This window comes from Meriones unguiculatus, chromosome 6, assembly GCF_030254825.1.
Source record: "Meriones unguiculatus strain TT.TT164.6M chromosome 6, Bangor_MerUng_6.1, whole genome shotgun sequence".
NCBI lineage: Eukaryota > Metazoa > Chordata > Mammalia > Rodentia > Muridae > Meriones > Meriones unguiculatus.
The window spans coordinates 37,362,584-37,389,527 of record NC_083354.1 but is presented as its reverse complement, the minus strand read 5'-3'; the positions used below and the strand labels follow the sequence as shown (position 1 = coordinate 37,389,527).

The window sequence follows — 26,944 nt, the reverse complement described above, 5'->3', positions numbered from 1 at the left end:
AGGCAGTTTAATCGGGACAGTAATAGAGAGGTTGCAGAGAGAGAATTCAAGTGAAGGCCAAATGAGCCAGAGAATGAGAAGTAGCTAGGAGATGAGAGCAGATTGTTGAAGTTAGTTTGAGGCCAAGCAGAGTAATTCAGAGGCTGAGAGAGAAGCCAGATTGAATAAGTCAGCTGGGAGATGAGTTTGAACAGAACAGCTAAGTTGAAGCAGCCAGCCAGAGCTCAGAAAGAACAGGAAAGGGTGAGCTTCTTCAGCAGTAAGTCTCAGAGGCTGAAAGCATTCTAGGCCTAGGTTAGATTGTACAGAGGCTAGAAGCTTCCAGGACTAGGCCTACGTCAACAGAAAGAAGCTATGATCCTCCGAGATGACAGGTGAATAAAAGTTACTTTTGCGTCAGTGGATAAAATTACTTTCTGTGCTTGACTGACAGCCTGAGTTTAATCCATGGAACCTGTGTAAGTGAAAGTGGAAGGAGAGGATTAACTCCACATTGTCCTCTGACCTCCACATGCTCATGGTATTATACAAAGCAACACATTGAAAAAGCCTATGGATACATACAAACATACATACACACACACACACACACACACACACACACACACACACACACAGTTCCCTCCATCCACCCAGGGAGGAACCTTGTACTGTGTCACAACACAGTGAGTGTGCACAGAGCTTTACTCCCCAGGGAAACTGAGAGAGACCTTTGTGATCATTAAAATTTTTATTTTTAAATTTAAAGTTACATTTGTTTATCATGTGAGAGAGGGAGAGAGAGGTTGTGGGTGTGAGCACACACGTGTGTAATTGCTACAGTGCATGAGCAGAGGTCAGAGGACAGTTTTGGGGAGTTCTTTCCTTCCACCACGTGGGTCCTAGGGATTGACCTCGGGGCATTAGGGTTGGCAGCAACCACTGAGCAATCTTTCTGGTCTCATGATCATTTGCTTTTACGTTCTCGTTCCCAGCAGCATTCTCAGGCAAAGGATCACAGAGAGAGAGCCTAATAGATACAGGGGTGAGGAATGGGGGACCCACGTTTTGTTGTGGGGTCCCCTGCAGTGTTTCTTCTTCCTTTCCCAGGTAGCCGTGCTCTCCGCCTCCCACATAGAAGCTGGTCTGTTGTTTATATTTAAGGTTGTGGGCTGATTCACATCACCTGTCAGTGGCATTGGCAGGAGATAGTATATGCTGTTCATGCTCCTGGGAGCTGGGGACGTGATGTCTGCCACCAAGCCTGGTGATCTGAGTCTGTCCCAGGACCCACAAGATGAGAGAGCCAACTCTTGCAAGTTGTACTCCAAAACTTCCACATGGATGAAACAGCAATTTTTAAAACGATTAGATAAAGGATGTGTGTGTGTGAGTGTGTGCTCTCACATGTGTGTGTGTGCGCTGGAGAAGGGAGGCCAGAAGAGGGCGCCAGATCCCTGGAAACCAGAGTTAGAGGTGATAGTGAGTCTCCTAACATGGGTGCTGGGAGTCAAACTCTGGGCTCCTGTGGGAGCAGCAAGTGCTCCTGCTGAGCTGTCTTTCCAGCCCCGCAATAAACACACACACACACACACACACACACACACACACACACACACACTACTAACTCTAAAGCTCTGCTTAAAAAAAGAAAACCTTTGGCCAGGAACATGGGAACAAGCTATTGATTTTTGGTTGTCGCTGTCACCGTCATCCTTTTGTGAGAGCAATGTAAGACACAGTCCAGTGACTCCTCGAGGCAGAGCGAGACTTACAGTGGTGGGCTGGTGTCATAGTGCTTTCTAGAGACGGGAGAATTAAAATCTCTTGTAAAGACTCCTTCATTTTTTCCCAGTGACAGCCCTGGCGGATGATTCTCAAAATCCAAATGGCCAGTGGTTAGATAATAGTTTTCTTTTTGGAACACCATGCTTTCTCTCTCTCTCTTTTTTTTTTCTTCTTACTGGTTGAAGCAGCTAGCAAAAACCATCCAATAGTTCTCCTGTCAAATGAAGTGAAATGTGGCCATTGCCTTCTCCTGTACGATCAGGAGAAACCAACTCCAGGAGAAATGGAGGAAATTTCTCAAGGATAGACACCCCCTTGGTTCCTCACCTGTGCTGATATAGAGAATGTAGTTACTTTCCTGGGTGGTCCCCATTGAAGAGCTAATTTAAGGGACTGGGAAGATGGTTCAGTGACTAAAGTGGTTGTCACTCAGGCATGAGGGCCTGAGCTTGGGTCCCCAGCACTCAGGTAAAAGCTGGGCCTGGTAGTGCAGGTCTGTGTTCCCAGGGCTGGGGGGTGGGGGAGGGAGGCAAAGTCCAGCGAAAGACTGGCTCAGAAAAATAAGGTAAAAAGCAACAAGAAGACGCCCCAACCCAGTCTCTAGTGTCTACGTGTATGTGCACACAAGAGCACACACCCCAGGCTCCAGAACCGTGTTTAAGAATTGTAGTTTTCTGTGCATTAGCTTAGGGAAAGCATTTTCTTCTTTGCTGCTTTGGCCATTCATTCTGTCTTTCAGAGTCATAATTAGAATACAACAGTATGCCCGTTTCCTCCACTCACCATAAAACGACTTACGAGTAGAGAAAACACATCTTCTTTACTTTGCTTTGTTCAGTGTGTATTGGGGGGAATGGGATGTGTGTAAGGGTCAGAGGACAGTTTTCGGTAATCTGGTCTCTCCTTCTACCATGTGCGTCCAGGGATTTGAACTCGGGTCTTTAGGAGTTGTGGCAAGCACCCTGACCCTCTGAGCCATTGCACTGGCCCACACACACATTCTAAATTTAGTTGCTTAATTCCCAGCAGAAGCAACGCTCAAAGAGTGGCGCGTGTTGAATCCATGCTCTGGAAGGGAGTGTGGTAGGCTCCGATGTGGAATCCATGATCCGCTGTGGCAGGAACTAACTGAATGTGACAGTGAAGTTATCATAATGAAATGAGTTAGGGTCCTGGTCTTATTAGTAGAACAAGTTTATGGCTTCATAACACTCTTTGAAATTCAGGTTTAGTTCTTAGAAGGCTTTATTCTGCCTCCTTTATCTAGGATCGACGTGTTTTAGGACCGGCAGGCGATGCAGAGCTTCCTTGCCTTCCCTCTGTCTGTCGCTCAGCTTTCCCTGGTTGGATGTAAGGACACAACTGTGCACCCCAGACAGGACCCAGACGGACTGAGGAAGTGATTCCATCCAGGCAACTTAGTGAACCAGATTTGATGGGGGCTACTTACAGAGCAATGGTGGAGGAGCTCTGTCATTGTCTCAGCTCCAGTCGGTCCTGCAGGGTGGTCCTACTGTGTGAAACCTCTTGTGCATGGCAAGTTACTCCTTCAGCCTCTCTCTTCCCACATGCTACTGGGAGAAATCCCAGTTCCTTGGGGTCCATTGTCTGGATAGTCTGATGGCCCCTGGGAAGGGCATACGAATGTTTTTTAACCTACATATTAGGAATGTTACAAATTGAGCTGAAGGCTGGTGAGGTGGCTCAGCAGGTAAAAGTTGCAGAAATCTGGTAACCTGAGGGAGTCTCAGAACCTGTGGTGGAAGGTGAAAGGTGAGCCGTGGAAACTTCTCTCTGACCTCAGCGCATGTGTCCACACTAACACATGCACAATAATAAGAAACAGCTAAAAATGTGAGTCTGGGCGTGGAGAGAGAGATCAGTGGTTAGGAGCAGTTACTGCAAAGCCACGAGGACCGAGTTTGAACCCCAGCACTCTCACCTTTAGCCCAGTGCTGGGGTGAGTGGAAAACATGGAACAGCTGGAGCTTGTGGCTTCCAACCCAGCTGAAAAGAACACAAGCTGTAGTTTCAGGGAGAGACCCTGCCTCAAAGGACTACGGTGGAGAGTGATGAGGACACCTGACGCCTTCCACACACAGACCTGTTACACTACTCACTCACACTAAAATAAGTCTTCAGTTCAATGAAAGCATTCTAAATTTAATACTGCCTTTTTGTTAACAATTTTTCCTTTTGTTAACAATACTTGCTTTAATCTTGATAATTTTATTCTCTATATAATTAGATATTTAAGATTTGACATTTATAATAAGATGTATACTATCTATCAGCAGTTAATATTGTTTAACAACTTTGTCATCCAATAGCAGAAACAGACTATCTCAACGCTGATGAACTATAACTGTATTTCTTAGGAGGCAAAGGTCAGAAACCATGTAAAACTGCCTCTGCATAGCGGGCCAGCCTTTTAAGTTTTAACCTTTGAATTTACACTTCTAAGTTTTACAAGCCAAAAAAAAAAAAAAAAAGCATTGTAGAAGTTTCTCTGAGAATTTGATGGAAATCATTTCTCTCCTGGGTAGGCTCCAGTGACACTGGTCTTTTCTATTACATCCAAAGTCATACCAGAGTTGATCCAGCTTCCTCCCGCTGCTGGTCAGGGTTGGCGTCTTCTGTTACCCCATCACAGAGCGGAATTATCACACGATGGAATGTAAAGATCTTTGGCAAACATATCCATTCATGATCTGAGGTGTATCGTAGCTTTAATGATAAAATCTTATTAATGGGGCTGGAGAAAACTTGGTGCCTGGAAGCTGTTGCTGCTCTTGTGGGGACCTGGGCCTCTCCCCAGCACCCACATCAGGCAGCTTTACCACCCCTGTCATGCCAGCTCCAGGAGACCTGGTGCCCTTCCTGGCCTCTGAAGGCACAAGCACTCACATGTAAATACCCACACATAGACACACACACAGACACACACACACAGACACACATAGGCAGACATACACACACTTAAATAAAGCTCTAAATATTTATAATTAGAAGGATAAACATATTCTTAGAAACAGAAACCCTATAGCAGTAATCTGATAAAAGGATTAAAAAAAAAGGTCTCACTGTGTATCCCTGGGTGCCTTAGCACTGTGTAGGCCAGGCTGGCATCAGATTCACAGAGATTTTTCTGTCTCTGTCTCCTAAGCGCTGGAATTAGAGGCACACAGTCACCACACATGGTTATAAAAGTTTGTTATTTTAGACAAGGTCTCTCTGTGTAGCCTTAGCTGTCCTGGAATTCACTGTGTAGACCAGGCTGGCATCAAACTTGCAGAGATCCACCTGCCTCTGCCTCCCTGATTGCTGGGATTAAAGGGGTGCTCTACCACATCCAGATCATGAAAGGATATCTAATGAACACCATTTTTAGGCATCTTGACTTTATTTCTATAATTATGTATTGAGTTAACTTGTATCTCAGAAAACTTATTCTTGGCAATGTCTCTGTATCAAGAAAATGTAACAAAGCAATTATAAAGATTCTTTGTGTTAGTTTTCCAAATGTATTTAAAATCATACATCTTGATTAGCATAAAACATTTTTATGTCTTGTTTTCTATTGCCCTTGAATACTAAGGGAAAATGTAAAATTTAATTTCTTCTTAGACTCTGTTTTAGAAGAAAATCCTTACCAAAATTTATGCAGCAAATAAAAAATTTTGTTACTTAACCAACTTTTATCGTATGCCTTAATGAATTCCATTTTATGTAAACACTAACTGTTCTTTAAAGTCTTTATTTTATATGTTTATTGTCCCTCTAGAGTACTTCCTTGAGAAGATCAGATATTCCTTAATGGTGTGTTCAGAACATTTTAATGTTCTATGAAGCACATTCAATGTGCTCAATATTTCATTTTAATAGATTTTAGGAAGCTAAGAGTATAGAAGTTTACATGGCAAGAAAGTACAGATCTATCACGTCTACGGAATGATAAGCCCAGATTATATTTATGACAAAGAAAAGTTAGGCCCCTCTGTTTCATTCATGCTTTGCTGTAAATTGTGCTCCTGGGTTTTATACTGGCCTATCTAGGGCTGATGAGAGGAGTTAGTGGGCAAAAGGGTTTGCTCTCACACCCCATGATCTGAGTTCAATCCCAGGTTGTACATGGTAGAAGGAGAGAACAGATTCCAAAAGTTTTCCTCTGACTTCTGCATGACAACATTGTATGCCTGCGTACACACACGAGAAATAAACAGATTTTTGGGCTGAGTATGGTGGTGGTACAGGCCTTTAATCCCAGCCCTTGGGAGGCAGAGGCAGATAATCGCTCTTGTGAGTTTGAGGCTAGCCTGGTCTATATAGTGATTTCCAGGCCAGCTGGTAAGACCCCTGTTGCATTTTTTTTTAAAGTTTTTAATAAAAAAAAAAAAAGTAAGTGACTTCCCAGGTTCAGTAGCCATCTTTTAACCACTGCATTTCATTTAGGCTTGGGTGAGGTAAGGGCCTTAAAGACCCATTTCTTTAGGATACAGAGTGAGGAGAAAAATGACTAAAATTTAAAATGTATATAAGCTTACATGTGCGCGCGCACACACACACACAAATGTCTCAATAGACATGGCAATAATCACATGTCAAAAACTCCAAAGCTGCGTGTCACCTTAAGTTAAGACTGGCCTGGGCTCTGGAAGGAGACCTTATCTTAAAAAAAAAAAACAAAACAAAAACATTCTGTATGCATTAAAATAGAGTCAGAAACACAGACTAATAGACTAACAACAAAATAACATGTAAGAACAATCAAATGTCATAGTAGACTTTTCAGGTCATGAAAGCACAAGTCAGCATTCTCTCTGGGAGGCTCATGAGCTTGGTAGTTTTCATGGCTCCACATGGCTCCAAAACCATCTCAGATCACAGTGCAGACAGACAGGCTCCCTGGGAACATTAGTCCCTCGATCTTAACCCACACAGTCCGTACGGCAAAGGTAAACAAGATGGCGATTCAAGTCTCAGACAGCAGAGGTAGTTTGTTCTCACATCAGCTGGTACAGCAGAGTGACAAGGTGAGTCCATGTGGCTGTCATGCAGCCCGGGATGGAGACATTGATTCGAAACATCACTGGGAAGATGGCTCAGGAGATACAGTGCTTGCCCTGCAAGCAGGAGGATCAGGCTGCCTGTAACTCCAGCACTCAGCAGGCAGAGACTGGGCAATCCTAAGGCAGACTGGCAGGTGAGGATCAAGCAGCTCTGTGTTTGGTGGAGAGCAGCTGGGGGCTGGAGCGATGGCTCAGTGGTTACGAGCCTGGCTGCTCCTACAGAGGACCTGGCTTCAATTCCCAGCATCCATGCAGTGACTCGTCGGTCACTCCAGTTCCAGGGGATCCAGTGCCCTCTTTTGACCACCACAGGCACCCGATATGCTCAGGGTTCACAGACAAAACACACACGAAGTAATTATTTTTAGTTGGAGAATAGTTGAAGGAGACACGCAATATGTAGACCAAAGGAGTAAACCAGAAACGTTCGAAATTACAAAAGTGAACTAGAGTGCTCTTTATAGCTAAGACCTGGTCAAAATGTAAAGGTCCCCCGGTCTTTCTTAGCCAATTCACCGATAAGGCATTATAACTAGTTTCATCTCCTGGTGGGAAACAGTGGAGGTGACAGGACAGATATAAAATCCCGGTGGGATACCAAGATTTTCCAAATATCTCATCTGCAGGGCCCAGTCACCACAGGGGCTCTCTCAACCACCTTTCTCCCAGATAGCCATGGTTCCTTGTGGAAATGGACAGGGCCACAGTCACCGGAAGCGCTGGCTCACCGGAGCTGGGCCTCCAAATTCATCTGCCTCCTCAAGCTTCCCTGTATTCCAGATGAAACTGGGGAACAGAATTTGGTAAACAAATATGGACTTGCTTATAGCTCGTGTTGGCCTTACAATTTACTTACTATACATTTTTCTTTAAATCGATGGTGTGTGTGTATGAGGGCAGGGTCACGCATGAGCGTTTGGCATCCACAGAGGCCAGAGGGCGGCTCTTGGACTGGGGGCTACAGGTAGCATAAGGCACTGTGGGGGTGCTGGGAACTGAACTCGGGTCTTTTGGGAGGCAGCCAGCGCCGAGCCATCTCTCCAGCCTTATGGTTTATGGGACACCGTCAGCCAGAGGCCAGCAGACTCTTTGGAGAGACAGCTTATCTGGAGCTGGTGAGGAAGGCCGCTGGCACTCAGCCTCCCTGTCTCCTCTCTCAACAGTCCCTGCACTCCGAGTACTGAGGGGCACAAGTGTCTTCGGATTTCACATGTCTGCTCTGCTACCGCTCCTGCCCCCGCCTGCTCTCTCTGCTTGGGTCCTCTTCACAATTAGGTGCCCTTTTTATCTATTCAGTTCAGCAAGTGGGGGCTATCTTAGGGTCTGTGTTTTTGTAGTACTGGGGTTTGAATCCAGGGCTTCATTTGTGCCTGGCAAATATTCTGCTTATGAGCCTCACTTCAAAGCCCATAGAGTTAACCTTCAAATATATCCCCAAAAGCCAGGCTGGTGATCTAGGCCCCTAATCTCAGCCACTTGGGAGGCGGAGACAGAATTGCGCCAGCCTGGGCTACAGAATGAGTTTAAGGCCAGCCTAAGAACTTAGTGGGAGCCTGTCTCAAAACAAAAAGAAAAAAGTAGTAAGCTGCAGTATAGCTTGGTGGTAGAGCATTTGTCAAGTGTGGGCAGGGCCCTGGGTTTGAGCCCAAGACTGAAAATAAGGCGTTTTTTTGTTTTGTTTTTTTCAAATCCTCCATGAATATTATAACGAGAAACAGTAAAGGACAGCGTTGCGTTCATTTTGAGGAACAAATATCTGGTTCTGGGAGTAGCTCACGTCTTAGCATTGGACCAGTAAAGACAGCACCATGCAGCCGAGGATGGTCCTGACCCTGTATCTTCTGGTTCCGACGCCCATGTGTTGGAAGGTGATGCGTGAGCACTGCTTGCTGTATCGTGCCTCACGCACACCAGGCAAACGCTCCGCCCACGGAGCGGCACCAGCCCTGCAGGGATGATGGGCGGTGTCTGGCAGCCCCTGGGTCTCTTCCCTCTCTTACCTGTAGGCATGGCTGCATTTCCCCCCACAGCTTTGGGAGGTCCCTCTTCGTTTTCGCTCCACCCTCAAGGTCCTCTCCCTCTCTGCTCTCCCTTCCTCCTTCCTTCCCGCGTGGTGGTGATTCGTGCCCCCTTGGCCAGGCGTTGCTTTTACAAAGAGGAGTGAGGTGTGTTTGGTGGCACATGTCCGGGGACATATATGGAGTTTGGCACCAGGTCAAGGGCATCTTTGGGGAGTGTCCACCATGTCACCTGTCTGCGCTCCCACCCCGGGCGACAGTGTGGCTTTGTGATGTAAGTACTGGGAACACAGTCCCCTTGGGTTTTGTCAATTGTGAGCTGTAGACTCATGAAAAGCCAGCATTGAGGGGAACAGTTTCGGCTCCCCGGCCGCAGCGCCCAGAGGATTAAGCGCCCTGACGGCTGGTGAATGCGAAGGGCTTTTAAGCTGCCCGCTGCTGTGTGTGCTGGTCCCCTTCTCCGTTCTCCTCCGAATCGTCCCTGTGGCCTCGAACACGTCCGTGATCCAGACCTGAAATGCTGAAGAGACTGTAGAGATGTGGTAGGCGACATTTACTGTGCTGTTCGGTGCCCTTACCCAACCCTCCCTGTCCGGCCCCAGTGTCACAATGCCTTCTCCTCATCGGCCTAGACCTGCCAGGTTAGGGCAGCAGAGAGGAGCCTCACAGCAGCCGGGCAGCTTATGCTTTTATTTCTCCGTGGTGAGTAAGTGCCCCCAGAGTGATTTATGTGCTGGTGCTTGTGACGTTCACTCTTTGAAGATGGAAAGTCAGCACTCAGCAATTTATGATCTTGGGGAAAGAACATTATGGAAGGAAGGAGCCAAGTATTTTTTGCCTGTACTGTAGGCATTGCCTGATTCGATCAACGGATGCCTGCGTCCCCCCTTTGCAGTCTGAATTGCATTCTGGAGCCTTGCAAGAGTTCTCTGGGTGCTAAATCATAATTATAAGTTTTGGGGTTGGTGGCACTGAAGTGGCTTGGAGCAACTAGGAAGGAAGAGAAGGTGTGTGTGTGTGTGTGTGTGTGTGTGTGTGTGTGTGTGGACTGTGAGGGAATATTCTGAGGTCCAGTGGATGTTGCTCATGACATGTGATAATAGTACCACGACAGCCACTTGTTTTCAATCACATCTAGTGACTTTGTATGCACGTGCATGCTTCAGAGTGGGTGTGTGTCACAGCACACGAATGGGGGTCAGTGGATGATGTGTGAAACTTGGTTCCCTCCTCCCACCTCATGGATCCCTGGGGTTGAACTTGGGTCGCCAGGCCTGGCAGCAAGTGCCTGCTCCTGCTGAGCCATCAGACCACCCCAGCATGGCCACTGTCGTGGGCCAGCAGCCTGCCTATCCTGCCCCCACCTCCTCAGGACCACCTCACGTGGCATAGCTAGGGCTGAGCTGGGGGTGGGCTCTGTGAGGAGAGGATGCTCTGTCACCCCGGCTCCTCCCTTCTCTGGTGTGTATCCACTCCAGCCCCCTACTCCTGGGTCCCGTCTTCAGTTTCTCACCAGGTACGAGGGTTTGAGAACATGTGTGTGTGGAGCTCAGAAGACAGCCTCAGGAGTCATCCTCTGGCTGCTGTTCACCTTGCTTTTTGAGACAGCATCTCTCACTGGCCTTGAACTCACCTGGTAGACTAGGCCAGCCAGCCAGGGAGCCCCAGGGAGGCCCTGCCTCCATCTCCCCAGCAGGAGGAGCACTTTGCCAACTGAGGTGTCCCTCCCTGGCCGGGCTTCTGTGACCTTCCTCTTCGTTAGCTCTCGAAGTCCTAACTAGAAGCCTCGTCACAAATATGGATAGGATGGCAGAAGTCAGCTACCCAAAGAGGGAATTCTAAATCGTGGGTGGAAATGGCACTCGCCTGAGCCCTTAAGGCCATGGAGGGCCCCGTCATACTGCCCCAAATCCCTGTCATACCTTCCTCCATCCTCTCAGAACTGGTACCCCCCAAAAAGAACAAGAAAGGGGCATGTGTTTGGTTTCTGTAGTTATTTTAAAATTATTTAATCCTACCTGAGGGTGCACGTGTGCATGCACACACACACACACACACACACACGCACACACACACACACATGGGCAGGGGGACCAATGGGGGGTAATGTCATATTTGGCTGGGAAGATGGCCCAGCCGGAAACGCACTTGCCACCAAGCTCCCTGGAGCCCACATGTGGAAGGATAGAGCCAGCTTCCACCAAAGGTATGAAATCGCAACTCATTATTGTAAAGCTATTTTTTCCCTGGAAATAGATTCACGCAGGAACAAGCCTGTTTTTGGAAAACGTGTCTTAAATTCCAGATAATCTGCGTCCCAGTTGTGAGTGTCCCAAAATACAGGGCCAGCTTGTAGTTTGAAATGCATCGTGTAATTCAGAGAGAAAGCGTCTTTTGGGGATGTGTACTGTTCTCATGCTGGTCTATGCGGTTGCATGTGTGTGCCGGCATGTGTGTATGTGGGTCCATAGACTGGCATCTAGGATCTTCCTTGGTTGTTCTTTACCTTACATGTTGGAGCAGGCTCGCAGCTGACTCTGAGCTCACCAACTGGGCTCTAGCCAGCCAGTTTGTTCTGGAGATGCCTCTTTCTACCTCCCAAGAGCTAGACCTACGCGTGGCTGCCTAACATGTATGTGGGTGCTGGGGATTAAATCCGGTCCTCATGCTTTTGCTGCAAGCCCTTTACCCCTGAGCTATGCCCCAGCCCTTGCAACACTCTTTGTTTCATAGTCTTTGAGAGCACGGGTTTCTCAAGGGAGCAGTCAGTCCATTGTAGGAATGAAGCGTCAGCGCTGGCTTCTGACAAGCGTTTGGGTTTAGAGGAAGTGCCTTCTTAACACTGCTTGGAATTAGCATGGTGGTCTCTCTCTGCTCCCTCTGGGGAGATTGACAGGGCAGTTGGAGGCCAACCCCTTCACGCTTGCCTAGGAATGTGATACGTGGCCACAGCACTAATTCTCCATCACGAGGTCCTGTATTTCCAGGGATGCTCTGAGGGCCCGGCACCCACCAGGAAATCAGCCTTATTAAAACGGTTGTTTGGCCTCCCCACCTTGTCCCTGTTTGTGGATTCTAAGCGGGCTGGAGAACTCCTGAGTGCTGCTGCACACTGTTCTGGGGTTCCTGGGGCTCAGTGGTCTAACCGGCACTAAGCAGTGCCACCTGCCGTCTGTGTAGTGGGCTGAGCTTCCTCAAAGGGCTTCTGTCCCAGCTTCATTCCCTTGCTTTGATAAAACACGCCGGCCAAGAGCAGCTTGGGGAAGAAAGGGTTCTTCTGGCTTACTCTCCCAGTCTATCCCTGAGGGAGAATTCAAGGCAGCAACCTAAAGCAGAAACCACAGAGGAACGCTGCTCGCTGGCTTGCCCACAGGCTCGTGCGCAGCTGGCGTCTCTATACAGGCGAGCACTGTGCGCCCAGGGGACAGTGCTCCTCACTGTGCCCTCCTACATCAGTTAAGACGAGATGCTTCCTCACAGGCCAACACTCTCGGGACATCTGGGGTGTGCTGACAGTTCATGCTAAAGGACAGCTTCCTTTACTAACGTGGGCCAACATGGTTCCTCCAGCAGAGCTCCTTCAGTTGTCATAAAGGTTCTTTGGTTTCCCTTGCCTTGCTGGCTTCGCTAACGAGGTCTAAGATTCAGCCGCTCTCTCTCCCACCAGGCCAGTGAGTGGTGCAGGTCTAGTGTGTGGCCCACGCTGAATTTCACAGAATGTGTCAGGTGGGGGCCACTGAAGAATCCTGGAGTGTAAAGAAATGAACTTTTAAGTGACTTGCATGGACGGTGTCTCTCTGGCTTTTTCAGTCCCCCTTAGGGCCCTTGGCTTGTGGCTACTTCATGGGTCTCTGAAGCTAGATTGCTTTGCTTCAGCAATCCTGCCTCCCTCCTCCCTACCTTTTTGGTTCCAGGTGTCCTGTAGTCATGCTGACCTCAAAGTTGACCTTGAATGTATCTCCCTGACAGTTGAGCACTACCAGGCCTGGCTTACGCAGTGCTGGGGTTCGAACCCAGGGCTTCTTGCATGCTAGGCAAACACTCTATCACTAAGCCGCACTTGCAGCTCTTCCCTCTTTCATCTGCAACTCTGATTCCCCAGCGCCTTGTAACCCAAAATGCACCCCAGTCTGGCTTAGGGCACACGGATACCCAAAGCCTCTTCCAGGGTGCAAGGTGGCCTCTTGCTCACATTAACGTTCTGTGCCAGCAAAGCCAGAATCAACCCTGGTCAGAGAGGAGCCTGTCAGTAAAATTCTCCCCTGAGGAAAGCAGTCAGCTCAGCTGGAAGAAAAAGAAACAGCTCTGATTCTTTTTTTTTTCTTTTTAAACACGATGAAGCTCCTTTTAAAGCTGTCTGTCTTTGGTCTGCCATTGCTTGCCCCTCCCCCCAACAACCTCTCCCTCTGAGAGCCTCAGCGTTAACTTTGACATAGCACTGTAGTTATAACTGCCTTTGACATTTCATACTGTCTGCAGGTGGCGGTGGGAAGGGAGGATTTCTAAAAGTCCTGCAAGGCCTTGAGCTGTAGCTCAGCTAATAGGGGGCTGGCCTAGCATCCATGACGCCCTGGATTGGATCCCAGCACTTCACAACTGGGCGTGGTGGGCTGTGCCTGTCAGCTTCCCACCTCTTCAGAGGTGGAGATGGGAGGATCAGAAGTTCGGCACCCTCCATGACTACATAATGAGGTGGAGAGCAGCCTGGCTATTAACCACGCCAACTGACTCTAGCATGGAGGCTGTAGGGAGTCGGGAATGAAAACCCACTGTTGGGAGCCGCTTTGTAATGTTACCTCTAGAAGAGGCTGCTCTGTGACTCTCCTGGGAGAGGAAACAAGAAACCCAACACACTAACATTTGTTCCTTTTTAAAGCCTATAGATAATGGCTTGTGGCTTCTTGGTTTAAAAAAAAAAATTGATAAAGTCTACTATGTTGCCCTGGCTGGGCTGGAACTTTCTATATTGACCAGGCTGGCTAAGTTATGAACTCAGAGATCCGACTGCCTCTGTCTCCCAAGAGCTGAGATGAAAGGTGTGTGCCACTGTAAGACCTGGGGTCTCACAGCTCAGGAGTTCAATCACGCCCTTCCCAGAAACTCCCCCAGACCAAGACTCGTTGCAAAAGCAAGAGGTTTATTAACCATTGTACAACGGGGTCACCCTTGCTGGTCAGCAAAGAGTGGCACCGGGAGACAAAGGCCTTTAGGTTTTTAAAAGAAAAATTGCGGGAAATTTGAAGTTTTAGTTTTGGCAATTTAGGATTGGATGAGGAAGCTATAAAGTAAGATAATTGGTTAGTCTTAGGTGTTCAAGCTTGGCCAGTCCTGCCAAGCGTGGATGCAGCTGCAATTGAAGGTGGGGGTGGTTAGCTCATCCTTGAAAATTAGGGCTGCGGGCTCTTGGCTGGAGGTCAAAAGCTAATCAGAAGAAGTCTAGGTTCTTTGCTAAGAAACGCTATCTCAAGGACAAGGGTCTGGTCCTTCTTTTGGTGAGTGAAGGTCATTGTTTGCTTGCCCTTTTTTTATATTTGTCCTCATGGATAGGGTCACATTTCTTCACTCTCTGGAAAGGTACTAAGAGGCTTTAGCTTAACCTGGACCTAAAACTCAAAACTATAGCCTTTAGAAGACATATAGGTTACAAAGTTAGCCTAACCCTTTCACCACCACACTGTTTTCCCACCCTTTGTGGCCTTTCAACAGTGTTTGCTAGCTCTCTTCCCATGTCTTTTTATTCTGTGCTCATCTGTGCAGCTACAAAGCTTTCCTTAGTCAATAGCTTCCTGACTCATGGAGTTACGGCTCTCACTTTATTAAACCTGAGTGAGTTAATCCAGCCCCAAGAGATTTGTGTGTCGAGGTTTTCCCTGACATAAGCCGTTCTCATGCACTCACATGCACACTCACACAAGTCTTTCTCTCACAAGGAAACTTTCTAGCAACAGAACACAAGCAACACACACTAGGATTCGCTCAATAGCATGTTGCTCTGAGTTGAAATGGGTGCTGCCCAGGACTGTGGCAGGGCTTCTGCGCACCTCACCCTTGCCACCGGAGAACAAGCATCAAATCTGGGAGGCAGGAGGATTGCTGGGAGTTTGAGACCAGTTTTAACTACAGATTGAGACCCTCTCTCAAAACAAAACATATGACAAACAACTAGCAAAAATGCTGTCCCCTCCAAAAACTAATGCATAGGAGTTCACTTCGTTACTGTCTTCTCGGGGAGGGGGAGAATGTTTTCATAATTACAAATAAAGTTTTAAGCCTACTTTTACATGTTTATTAGCCATTTGACTTTGTTTCCTAGCTTTTTTTCTTAAATGTGTTTTTGAATGAACTATTTAAAAGTAGTGAAAACCAAAGATAACAATTTATAGCTAGTCTGCAAACAGCACGCTAGCTCTTTAATGTTTGTTTATTCATTCATTAACCGTAAGCCTCATGGAGCCCTGGCCGCAGGCCGTGTCTTTCACCGCCTCTTCACTCTTTCCCACTGGGTAGTCTGTTACACTTCTGGCAGATATCTTTCTAAGAACTCTTCTAACTCCTTTCAGAATCACTTGATTGTGTGTTTGTGTTTTGCTTGCAAGTATGGCTGTGGGCTATGTGCATGCCTGGTGCTAGGGAGGCCAGAAGGGGCATAAGATGCCCTAGAACTGGACAGCCAGGTTTGGCTGGGAATTGAGCCTAGGTCCTCTGGGAGAGCTGCAAGTGCTCTTGACCACGGAGCTCTCTCTCCACCCTCTCTTTAGCTCTTTTAATGTTTTAAAATCAAATTTACCATAACCGTGTACATGTGTCGTATGTATGTGTGTGGCACACGAGGGAGGTCTGTTCTCTCTACCACGTAGATTTCAGGAATTGAGCTTGGCTGGGCAGGTTTGCGTGGCAAGTGCTTTTTTTAGCTGGCGTCTCCTCCTTGCCCTGATAACTGTTTCATACACCAAGCCTGGAAACCAGTGTGTCCTTTGTACTTAGGGTTTGCTTGTCCATAAAGGTTGGAACCGACGATCCTGAGGATCACAGTCACCTCTGAGATTTTGTGTGACAATCCGGAGAACGGATGACGTTGAAAGCCGGCTCTCCTTGCCAGCCCTGTGTAAATTGACTTGACTTCAAGTTAGGCTCCAGAGCTTTCCGTGTCTCTGTCTGGGAGCAGGAAACCAAGAAGAGCCATGTGGGCTGGTGGGCGTTGGGCGTGGCGGCTGCTCTGTGTGGCCTATGACAGCTGTGGGACTCCACCACTGAGACGCTTGTGTCCAGATTCTGTCCACGCCTAAGAGAACCATGCTGTCCCATCCCTCGCTCAGAAGCAGGTAGCGACTGTTGAGCCAGCGATGGCAGAGACACTGTTCAGACCTTACATCTTCATCCAGGGTCTGATGCTGTTTAAAATGAAGTTTCATGCAGTTTGCCAGGTTAAAAAAAAAAAGTAGTTTCTAGTGTGTGTGTGTGTGTATGTGTTAGATTCCCTGGAGCCAGAGTTACAGGCAGTGTGAGCTTCAGGGCACAAGTTCTGGATAGCAACTTGGGTGCTCTAAACCCCTGAGCCGTCTCTGCAGAACCTGGATTACGTTTAGACCTTAAAATCTTCAGCCTTCCTACTGAGCCAAGGGTGATAATTCCCACTTTTTGATGGTTCATATTGCCGCTGGAGTTACTGAGGATGGTTAGAGCTGTCTCACAGATTTCCCCCCTAAGTTTTTATTGAGTGAAGCATTTGAGAGCAGGGCAGAGCGGAGCATGGGCATGTGCCAGTTTTTAAAGCAAGGACCTAGCAGGCCTCATTTGGGTGTTACAACAGTGGGTAGCATGAAAAAAAAAGGTATGAATCACTGTAATTACTCTCTTACATCCTTTGTTCAGTTCACTAAAAGGGCAGAGAAACCCTCTGAATATTCTCATCATGGGTGCCTAGAAAAATAAACGCATATGATGCAAATTAAAAAGCAGAGAAAATGCCTGCGTTTGAGCCAAACTGCTGAATGGAGTTAGAGATTGGAGTCACAGTGGCCATTATTGGTGTTTCCTAGCTCTGGGATCCGGAGCTACGGTTGTTTTGTGTAAAGTTCCCTCCCTCCCTCCCTCCCTCCCTCCCTCCCTCCCTCCCTCCTCCCTTCTTCCTTCCTTCCTTCCTATCATCTGCAAAACCCTGGAGCCAGGGAGCTCTGGGTGCGGCTCAGAGGGCAAAGTGCTTGTTGTGCAAGCACAGGGCCTGAGTTCAGAGCCGCAGCCCCATGCAGAAAGCTGAGTGTGGCAGTGTGTGCCTGTAACCCTAGTCCTGGGGAGTCAGAGACAGGTAGGTCCCCGGGGTGGGGGAGGCCCCCTGGGCATCCATTTCTGTAAAATGCTAAGCTTCAGGTTTAGTGTGAGAGACCCTGCCTCAAAAAATAAGGTGGAGAGTATAAGATACTTGACATCTCCTTCAGGCCTCCACCTGTGCACAGGTGAGCACAGGTGCGTAGGCGCGCGTGTACACACACATACACACACACACACACACACACACACAAGCCTATCTTCTCTCCAGTGTTTTTTCTTGGTTTGTTACCGTTTCTGGAAGTCTAGATGAGCAATTGGAGCAGGAGGCTTGCCAAAAGTTCAAGGTCAGTTTGGGCTACAACAGTTTAGTTCCAGACCAGCCTGGGCTACATGCATAGCAAGACCCCTTCTCAAGAAAAAAAGGAAGAGAAGGAGAGAAGGAGGGTGAGAGGGAGGCAGAGAAGGGAAAGACAGGCCGGCTGGGTCTGGTTACAGCACGGCCATCTTTAAATGCACGTCCCCTGAGCTTAGTCTCCCCTTGCCTGGGGCAAGCATTTCCTGCACTAGGAAGGAAGCAGGGCATAGCACCTGGCCATCCCACCCACCTCTTGAAGCAGAATTCAGTGACTTGATCTTGCCTCTCTGAGTCTGCACAGCCACTAAGCATGCGTTACGTAGCCCTCTGTGGTGGCTTTGGCCTGGGAGAACGAACGTTACCAGCGAAGGCTTCCTAAGGGGCCCTTCCTGTTTCATTATTCACCATGCCGTCCCGTCCCTGTTGACCTGAAGAGCAGGAGATGCCGCGTGGCTTTTAACGACTGTAAATCCTAACTGTTGTGTGGCGTGCGTGGCTGATGGTTATTTCCCTGTACACTTTGCACTGGCAAAGTCTGGTGGGAATTTCCAGCTTTTAGGCAGAAAATGCACACTGGAATGTGCACTGGAATGCACAGGTTAGATTAGCCAGCTGGAGTAGCACGGCTGAAAAAAAAAAACCAACCAACCAACCAACCAAACAAACAAACAAAAACATCCCAGTTGCTCGTCCAATAAGACTGCTTTCTGCTTCTGCTCTGGGGTCAAGTGAAATTTCTAGAACCTGGTCTAAAGTCAAGGAAACAGACTTGGGTGCCTGTGGGGGAAGTGTCTTTCTGACTGGCCTTAGGGTGCAGCACAAGTCCTGAAGGTCACCTTGGACTGGGTTTGGACTTTCACCTCTGCCACACCCTTAACCTGAGACCAGGATCAGGGAGCCAGAAGCCTTTGTCTGTGACTCCTCCAGCCCTGTGGCCTGGGGCCAGAACCTCCTGCTCTTCTGAACAGGCTCTGCCGGAGTGGGGCCGGGCTGCCATGCTCTGCAGCACACTGGAGGTGGTTTTGTGAGGTGAAAAGTTCGAGGCTCCATATTGATGTCAGTGTCGCTCTTCTCACTGACAGGCACACTCCCAACGACTCAGATTTACATATAAAGTGATAACATCTGTCAGAACCCACAGAACTGTGTGCTGAGATCTGTCCGAAGCACCAGGAACAGAACACGAAATTTCGCTTCCGCAGAAGAGTGAAAACTCAGAGCAAATACGGCTCTCTCAGAGCCCAGGGGTCTAGCTGAAGACGCACTTGAGCTTCTGAGCCTCCTGCCCCTACTTCCCGGGTGCTGAGCTTCCTAGAGCCACCAGGCCCAGCTTGACCTTTCGCTGTCAGTTCCTCTTGGCCTGGGGGTCATGTACTGCTCGCTCCTTCCTGCTGTACAGAGCTCTGCATCCTGCCCACTCCTGGCCCTGCCCACTTTATTATTCACACCCATAGCTGCTTGATTTTCAGGTGAAGCCGAGCAGGCAATTCAGCAGTTAGCAAGAGAGTGGATTCTGAAAGAATGGCATACCCAGCCTTTAACCCCAGAGTCTGATGCCTACCTCCTGAAGGAAGGCACCTCCCTTGGGCAGGATTGGAAGGAGTCCATCCCCCAGCCCAAGCCAGAGGTCAGATGCTCGCGGCTGAAGAAAGCCAGCGCTGTTTTCCGTGTACCCTTGGTTGCCACCCAGCTGGTCCTGTGTGAAGTCTGAGGCCCGGCTCCTTTTGGCTAGTTTCCATGACCCAAACTATTTCACGCCAGCTTATTTCTCGGGTGGGGCATTTGTAAAATCACCTCTGTGTTTGGGATTTAAATTTCTAGTCCCTAGAAGCTAGCTGTGTGTGTGACCAGGAAGTTAAGATCATTGAGCTGGGCACAGCAGCAGCCCCAGGTCTCCCCCCCCAGTTGAACTGTGGGGCTCCCCTGTGATGGTTCCCGCTTGGCATCATGATAGAGGTGCTGATCCTACAGAGAAACAAAGGGTGGCCGAGCAGACTGTAAAACTCTAATCAGCAGACTCGATGGTGTCTAAGGCAGTGCTCTCAACCTGTGGGTCATGACCCCCTTAGAGGTTAAATGACCCTTTCAGAGGGGTCCCCAAAGACCGTAGGGAAAACACAGCTATTTATCTTACCATTTAAAGCAGCAGAATTGCAGTTATGAAGTAGCGATGAAAATGATGTTACAGTTGGGGGTCACCACGACCTGAGGGACTGTATTAAGGGGTGCAGCCCTGGGAAGGTTGAGGAGCGCTGTTGTAGAGATCTCGTGTGGTAGCCACTGGCCACCTGTGGCTACTGAGATCTCAAAATGTGGCTCATGCCCCCGTGAAACTGAAGGGTTTTTAAAAGAGCATTTTATCACCTTTTTCTTGCTTTACGTGTGAGAGAGCAGAAGGGCACATGCCTCGGTATGGAAGCGGAGGGCACAGAGTAGCTCCCCGGGGGTCAGTTTTCCCCTTCCATCAGGTAGGTTCTGCGGATTGATCTCAGGTTGTCAGGCTTAGCAGTGCCTGGGGAGGCATCCTGCCTGCCTCTGTGTGTGTGTGTGTGTGTGTGTGTGTAGGATTGAATTCGGGGACTTCCGAATTCACCCTACCAGCAAGCCACATTTCCAGCTTCAAAAAGACTGAGAATTAGTTCTGTGGCAAAGTGCTTGCCCAGCATGGACAAGATTCTGTGTTCAACCTGCAGTATTGCTATATGTGTATAGAAGCTCCTGCTTGTGTGCTTGCGTGCACATATGCACATATACACACACACAAACACACACACACACACACACACACACGCACCTGCACACGCACACGCACACGCGTACCCACCTGTGCATGCTTTGCTCTTAAAATGCCATGTGAACGGTGAGGTTAAAAGACACATTACCAGCCCTGCTGGAGAAGGGTGAGCCCCTCTGCTCCCTGAAGGAATGCTGGGAAATCCCGTGCACCGTTTGACGCCCCGCAGCCCTCTGGTCCTGTGGGAGCCCTCAGGCTTCGGTCCGGAGCTGCCGATCCTGTCTGCCTTGCAGCCTCTGCCTCCTGCATGCTGGCTGCCACCACTCTCGCCGCTTTGGGTCCCCCGTTCTCCTGGTGTTGCTGTGGCCTTTTCTTCCTTTGGCTGTCCTCGTTCCTTCTTGATTCTTTCCCGTCGCCCCTTTCATGTAAAAACGGCTGGGCTCCAGTTCCCCACTCCATATTTTTAAAAGTGACAGCTGAACTCTCTTGGCATCATCTTTCCTGGTGATGCTGGCTGATGACAAGGTAGTCCCCCGCAAGCACCCACCCCTCCCCTCCCCCCAGCACCCACTCCCCCCTGCCCCCCAGGAGTACCAGCTTCCTGCCTTCCAGGGTGTGTTTTATTGAAAATTAACCTTTCTGCAGGTCGGCCCCTTTGCTTGGGATGAACACCTCTCCTTCCAGTCTGTGCGAGCCAAGTGTGGTAAATGTGTGTGTATGTGTGGTTAGCCCGAGTGCCAGCTCAGCCCCGGCGAGGCAGCACACGATTGTGACGTCAGCAGCGTCTCCAGGACAGCAGTGGGAACCAGGCTGCTGTGCAGACGCACCGTCCTCGAGCCCACCCGGCACAAGAGCCCAGCTTCTCCACCTGGGTTGCCATCGCTGCGGCGCCATCTCGGAACCTACCTCCACATGGCAAAGTAAAGGGCCCTGCCCTTGGGGGAGCCTGCTGAGGCAAGCGGGTCGTCTGGCCCCCGGGGGAGTCTCCTCACGGGGAGCTGTACATGTACAGGAGGCCTCAGCTGCGGCCCTGCACAGGGTGAAGTGGCCACAGCCGGGCAAGACACTCCCAAAGAAGTGTACCCAACATTCGCCCGTGGCATGCTCCCGCCCAGAGCGGGCATCCTTCTCCACAGAAACGCCTCCTGCCTCCAAACCATGGCCTACTTGTGGGGAACTAGACTCAGGCGCCAAAGAGGCTCTTCCAGAAGAGAGTGCCCACCTGTGCCAAGCGTGGAAAGGACAGTAGGTCACCGGGAGCAGCTCTTTTTGCTTTCGTGGGACACAGCTTTGTGACTCTGTGCCCTCAGGGGAGCTGGCTTTTCCAAGCATGTGGTTGTGAATGCCTTACACCAGGGCTCCGAGGGATATAAGGGACTGGCTGGGGGATGAAGGACGAGGAAGCCCGGTGATGTTGGCTGGCCTGTGAGCAGGTCTTGCACCACTGGGGATGTTACTGGCATAGGCGCTGGGGTGGCTTCATCTTGCCACTTTGGCAGCTTCCGTGACACTTGGCTCTTAGCCGGTGTTCTTAGCTGGGATGTGTAACTTAGGTGAGGGCACAGTGGCGGCTTCTGTGACGGCTTGTTTTGGCGGATCCCGTAAAAATCAAGGGTAGCAGCATGTCCTTAAAACAGGAAAACAGGAAGCAGGGGCAGGAGAGCACCCCAGTAACCCCAGTGCTCAGGAGGGGGTGATGGGAGGGTCAGAAGGCCACCCTCAGCTGCCTTAGAGAGTCTGACGTCACCCTTAAAAGTTGGGTGCTAAACCAGATAGTCCTCTACCAGAACGCCACACTGAATCTCAGAGCTAAGGTAGGCTCCCGGGCAGGCACTGGGAAAACAGAGTCCGTTCAAATTCCTGGCACAGAGCCTGTCGCTGAGGGCCAGGTCTATTATGGGAGAAGGCGTGGTTGCTAAGCAAATGCCACCCAAGGAAGGGACCCCTAGGAAACGCCTCCAACTGCCCCCCAAACTGCAGTTAAATTACATCTGTGTGTTGAATAAGAGTTGAGTAAGAAACACTTGCTTGAGCTTTGCATCTCTGTTGAATGGAGGTTTCCTAGAAATCAGAGATGGAGGGGGTTCTCAAGGGGCTGTGGAGCCCTTGAGGCTGTGAGCCCAGCACAAGGCAAGGCTGTCTCCCAGCTTTGGCTGCTGACGGCTTCTCGGGACCTGCTCCTCTCTCCTGGATGGGAAGCAGTGGGAAGGCCACACCGACAGATGTTTCAGCTGCCCTCGGTTGGACCATTCCCAGCGAGGAGCTTTCTCTTACTCAGGCTTACTGTTGGTCCTGTGGAGACTGAGGTCAGCCAAAAGGCATAGACTCTGTGGAAGTTTGAGGAATATATGGGGCACACGTGTGTGTACGCACATGCATAGTTGTGTAGGGATCTGGAAGTGTACGTGTGTGCATGCGTGTTCTTGTGGGTGCATGTGTGTGGAGGTTTGAGATAACTTCAGATGTCATTTCTTGGAAACCCTGTTGACCTCATGTTTTGAGACTGTGTCTTTTATGGACCGGGAGCTCAGCAGTCAGGCGAGGCTGCCTGGCAGCGTGTCCTGGGAGCCTCTGGTCTCTTTCTCCCCAGCCCTGGGGTTGCAAGTTTGGACACCATGCCTGGCTGCTTACGTGGGTCCTGAGGATCCAAGGGATCCTCATCCTTGCATAGAGAGCACTTTGTTGACTGAGCCATCTTCCCAATTCCTTGCCCAGATACATGTTTGGCTTCAAATATCAAGGATGGTACTGGACATTGTAGAGGCTGTTTATGGGTCTGCAGCCAAGGAGACTCTCTTTCTCTCTGTGTTGCATGGTGTTATGTGCATGTGTGTGGGTATTCACAGAGGCCAGAAGGAGGCATGAGGTGTCCTCCCAGGCCAGGCTTCACCTTACTCTTCCTTTGGCTCAGGGTCTCCCCCTGACCCTTAAGCTTCTATCTCTTGGCTCAACTGGCCAGCAAACCTTAGCTCCTCTTAGGTCTGCCCTGCTCAGTGCTGGGGTCACGGGTGTAGGAAGAGTTATCCGAGCTTACTGTATCACTGAGCTATCTCTCTAGCACCCCCTGCTCCCCTCCTTTGGACAGAGTCTCATGTATTCCAGGCTGAGGATGACCTTAGACTTCTGATTCTCCTGCCTCCATCTCCGGAATGCTGCCATTACCGCCATACACCACCATGCTCATGACTGGGAATCCAACCCAGGACTTCGTGCCTGCTAGGAAAATCTTTCACCAACTGAGCTACCTCCCCAGTGCCCTCAGGCCAAGGAGTCTTGCTGTGGGTAGACTACCAGGGAATGTCCCCAAGCCCCAGATTGCCTTCCATCATCAGCAGATCTTCGCACATCTTTCCCGTCATGGCATGCTAATATTTGCAGCACCATGTGCCCCAAGGTGTGTCTGGTATGAATATTATCATACTTTTTGCTATTTATTTGTTTTTTGAGATAGGGTTTCTCTGCGTAACAGAGCCCTGGCTGTCCTAGATTCACTTTGTAGATCAGGTTGACCTCAAACTCAGCAATCCAATCCACCTGCCTGTGCTTTCTGAGTGCTGGGGTTAACCACACCCACTATTTTTATTTTTTGAAAAAGCTGCTTTTTCCAAAGCCCCCTTCTTTTTAAAACATATTTTGTTCTATTTCATTGTCCAGTTAGTATATATTATTGTGGCTTGGCTCATTTGCAAGGATCTCTGGGGGAAGAGACCTGAAGGTTGTTGTCTTGGGTTGAGTCATGTTCATTTGCTGGACTTCTGACTTTACGTTTTCACGCAAGATGGCAACACTGTTGTGCCCCCTTGGAACACATTGAGTTCACTGTCACTGCTTTGTTGGTGAAGGTCAAAGGTGCAAGGGTACAGGATACCAGGAGAGAAGCAGATGTGACCACAGAGGGGTGATGGGATGTGATGAGCCCTTCTACCTGGCTGTGGAGAAGTGTCCTTAGATCAAGTGACAGTTATCACTATCTTTGATGACAATGCCTCATGTAATCTAGGTTGGCCTCAGAATTGCTATCTAGCTGAGGAAGACCTTGCCCTCCCGATGTTCCTGCCCCCACCTCCCAAGGCCTTACAGGCGTGTACACACCCATTTTATATGGTGCTTGGGATCAAGCTCTGAGCTTTGTGCCTGTTAACTAGCACTCTGCTCGGTAAGCCACGACCTCAGCTCAGTTGTTGTTAGTAGGAGTATCTCTGAGACCACATCAGGAAGCAGAATGCCATGCCCTCCAGGAGGAAGGCTTTGAGCCTTTCATCTCCGAGCGCAGCCTGGAGCTCCAGAGCCTCCGCTCCCAGTGGGGCCTGTGAACAGCAAGTGCCTCTCGGACACAGACAGATGGTGCTCACACCACTGGCTAAACAGCTCAGTGCCCCTGGGTCTCCTCCTACCCAAATACTGACCTGCATGGAGGGATTGTGTGCCAGTGTGGGTGGGACCAGCATGCCTCTAAGACAGTCCCTATCATATGAATGAATGAAACCAGATATAGGAAGGTATGTGGTGTGTGTGTGTGAGTGAGACAGTCTCACTCTGTGGTTCAGGCTGGTTTCAAACTCCTGGCCCCAGCCTCCCAAGATTACAGGTGGCACACCCTTCTGGTTTTTGTTTTGTTTTTTGTTAAAAACTGGTTTTGTGCTTGCTGGAGGGTAGATCTGTTTACAGGTCATTCTGTTACTGCTATGATGACTCGATTTCTGCTGTTCTTATTATTAAAAGGCACGTTCTCAGAAGCTTCAACAGACAGCAAATAGTGGTGAGTCCTTGCTTGAGGTTAGGGCAAGGTTGGCTAAGCCTCTGTGCTTGTGAGCGGATGTCACCATGCTCTCCCAGGAGTCCTGTCCTAGGCTAAGTCCATCCTGGGCTCTTCCATCATTCTGCCCATCACTGTGAGTGTATTGAGTCTCTTCAAGTGGCACCCAAGGGACTGCAATGTGGATTTGGTGTGAGCTAGAGACATTTGTGTTTGCCTTAGTACTGTTCTAAATACTAAGGGGTTGGATGGTAGGACCTTGCAGAAGACCTCTGGCTCCTGGAAATTAGGACAATCTGGGTTTGATATTCTGGTAGATCACACAGCACGGGGCTGGGGCTGGTCCAGCACAAATGCTTCCCTGTCTGAGCCACGATGTGTTTGGTTCCCAGTCTGTGCTTTCTGAGAGTGTCTGGTGTCAGATGGGTCATGGACTTTGCAGCCATCTTTAACCCCCAGTTTCATCAATTTTAGTTCCTTTCCTCCCAAAGCAAGATACCCAGCTGTTCCTTTCTTCTTCTTCTTGCCCTGGGGACTGTGCACAGTAGGTAGGTGCCCACTTCCAGGGCATCTCAGGGGAAGTAGTATAGTCAGTCCCCTTGTCCCTGAGAGGGATGCGTGTCCAGGGTAAGTGACTTCAGCAGCGTCAGATTGAATTGTGAGCTCACAGGGAACAGAGCACCGTTGGAACACTGGCCTGGAACCCAGAAAAGAGAGAAAGAAGAACCAGATGGAGGTGATAGAAAGGGTGGCCTCAGCCTTCTCTGTTCAGACTCGTAGTGGCCCAGCCTGGGTAGCAAGCCACCACACCAAATAGACAGCAGGTGTCGAGCAGGATAGCCAGAGGAGTAGAGTGCAGCCTTGGGCCCTGGCTGGAGGCTAGGTTCCAACCTCCCTGTGTAAAATCCAGCAGCCTCCGCTCCTGACGCTCCCCCTGAGCATTCTTTGCTAGTGTGGATGAGTGAGGGATCCCCAGTTACCTCTGAAAGTTCTAGTAAAGCAACTTGTCCAAGATGCCCTGTAACACACCCGGGGTGAAGGCCAAAGAACAGGTGTATGCTGGGACTTGAGCTTTGAGGAGATAACCGTTTGGAAGCAGCCAATAGCAAGTTCTATTGAAACTAACATTTGAAAATGTCTAGCCCAGCTGGGAAGGAGAGCCAGGGTTCCCTCTAGAACACAGGGAAGGGATAAGCCAGCACATACATGTGTCTTCCTGGACAGCCACAGCTCTTTAGTCACTGATGCCCTCTGTGCATTCGGAGTGTTATTTAGATGTAAGACACTCTGTCTAATAAGATTAATAAATCATGGGTTGTTTTTTTTTTTTTTTTTTTTTTGCAAGGACTTGTGAACAAAGCTGTCTTTTTTATACTTAATACCTCTGAATCCTTCTATTTCTCTGTGATAAGCTTACCATGTCTACTCTGTTGTTCATAGTTGCATCCAAATCGAGAATGTTTGCTTATAGTATTTGAAGGAGGACTGTGAAAATGTGTACTTGGTGAACAGATTTGCAGAGCCCCAGGGATGATGCACAGCAAAGTTGTTGAGAGTCTGTGCCATGTGAGAAGTTGGAACTCAGTAGCTGAGGTAGCCAATCAGCATCAAGACCAGGCCCAGAGGCCAGCGTGCTCCCTGCCATCACTGTGACGTTCCAGAATGTTTCCCGAGTTCTCATTCATTTTGTCTTTTCATGCCTGTTCGGAGACTTAACTTGCTGGATTTGCGTGGGAATTCTCAGAGTGAAATTTTTTTTTTCAGAAATAAAGCAATTTGAAAATTCCAGGTGGACTCAACTTTTATTGATAAATGCTAAAAAAATTACACTATACATCAAGCGTGCAGGGCATGTAAGCTTCCAGGCAAGCTTGGGCCAGGGCTCACATACATGTACTGTGGATATTGGCAGAGCTGCCCAGCCTCTGGCAATCGTAACAGGATGTCTTCATCCACAGAGTTTACTCCAGAGCCCTG

General features: G+C 49.2%; 1 protein-coding gene across 3 annotated transcripts in view; it reads left to right on the top strand.

Moving 5' to 3' along the window:
- Positions 1–26,944, top strand: part of Osbpl10 (oxysterol binding protein like 10) — a 221,606-nt gene that overhangs the window by 168,775 nt on the left and 25,887 nt on the right. The window lies entirely within an intron of this gene.